Source organism: Carlito syrichta, unplaced genomic scaffold (assembly GCF_000164805.1).
Source record: "Carlito syrichta isolate Samal-C Ts95f unplaced genomic scaffold, Tarsius_syrichta-2.0.1 Scaffold309703, whole genome shotgun sequence".
Lineage (NCBI taxonomy): Eukaryota > Metazoa > Chordata > Mammalia > Primates > Tarsiidae > Carlito > Carlito syrichta.
The window spans coordinates 291,323-293,270 of NW_007253799.1; positions in this window are offsets into that span (position 1 = coordinate 291,323).

The window sequence follows — 1,948 nt, forward strand, 5'->3', positions numbered from 1 at the left end:
GATTCGGCGATCCTTCTGCCTCAGCCTTCCAAGTAGCCGGAACTACAGGCGCGCGCTACCACGCCCGGCTGATTTTTTGATTTATTGTAAAGATGAGGTCTCGCTGCCCAGGCAGGTCTCGAACCCGCAGGCTCAGGCAATCCACTCACCTCAGCCTCCCAAAGGCGTGGGATTACAGGCTGAGCCACCGAGTCCGGCTTCAAAAAACACTTTGAAAAAAATAATGAAAAGGCAAGCCACAGATTGGGGAAAAATATTTATAATAACATATCTGATAAAGATTTTGCATCCAGAATATATAAGAACTGTTACAACTCAATAAAAAGATAAACATATAGATTCAATGTAATCCCTATCAAAATTTCATGTCATTTATCACAGATATAGAAAAAATTCTAAAGTTTATATGGAGTCACATAAAAAAAATCTGACCTGCCAAGGCAATTTTGAGCAAAAATAAAAAACAAAGCTGGTGGCATCACACTACCTGATTTCAAACTGTATTACAAAGCTATAATAATTTTTCTTTTTTTGAGTTGGAGTTTCACTCTGTTGCTCAGGTTGGGGTGCCGTGGCACACTCACGGCCACCCCAGCGTCGACCTACTGGGCTCAGGCAGTCCTTTCGAGTAGCCAGAACTACAGGCTCACGCTACCATCCCGGCTAATTTTTGATTTATTGTAGAGACAAGGTCTCGCCAAGTTTTCCGGGTTGGTCTCGAACCCACAGGCTCAGGCAATCCACTCACCTCAGTCTCCCAAGGCGCGGGATTACAGGCTGAGCCACCAAGTCCGGCCACAAAGCTAAGTAATTTAAACAGCATGGTAGTGGCATAAAAACAGACACACTGACCACTGGAACCAGAGAGCCAAGAAATTAACCCACACATTTTTCAGTCAATTGATTTTTGACAAGGGAGATAAGAATAAGAGCACACAGTGGGCAAAGGACAGTCTCTTCAATAAAGGGTCTTGAGAAAACTGGATATCCATATGCAAAAGAATGAAACTGCTCCCTTATTTCACACCATATACAAAAATCAACTCAAAATGGATTAAAGACTCAAATGTAATACCTGAAACTATAAAGTGACTAGGAGAAAACATAAGGGGAAAACCCCACAACATTGGCCTGTGTAGTCTTTTTAGATTTGACCTCAAAGCTTAGACAACAAAAGCAAAAATAGACGAATGGGATGATAGCAAACTGAAAAGTTTCTGCACAACAAAGGAAACAACAGGTGAAAACACAACCTATAGGTTGGGAGAAAATATCTGCAAATCATACATCTGTTAAGGGATTAAGCACAAACTACACAAGAAACTCAACTCAATCAAGAAAATAAATAAGTCAATTAAAAGTAAGCAAAGATATATGAAAAATGCTCAACATCACTCAACAGAGGAAATGCAAATTAAAATCACAATGAGGGCTGGGAGCGGTGTCTCAAGCTTGTAATCCCAGCACTTTGGGAGGCCAAGGCCAGAGGATTGCCTGAGACAATTCGAGACAAGCCTGGACAACTTGGAGAGGCTCATCTCTACAATAAATCAAAAAATTAGCCGGGTAAGGTGACATGTGCCTGTAGTTCTGGCTACTTGGAAGGCTGAGGTGGAAGGATCGCCTGAACTGTAAATCGACGCTGGGGTGGCCGTGAGCATGCCACTGCACTCCATCCTGGGTAACAGAATGAGACTATCACTCAAAAAAAACAAAAAACAAAAAACAAAACAATGAGATAGCACCTCACATCTGTCAGAACAGCTATTATCAAAATGACAAAAGATAACAAATATTGTAAGAATGTGGAGAAAAGGAAGCCCTTGTACACTATTTGTGGAAATATAAATTAGTACAAGCATTATGGAAAATTGTATTGGGATACCTCAAGACACTAAAAACAAGCTGGGCTCGGTGGCTCGACCTGTAATCCTGTGCTTTGGGGGGC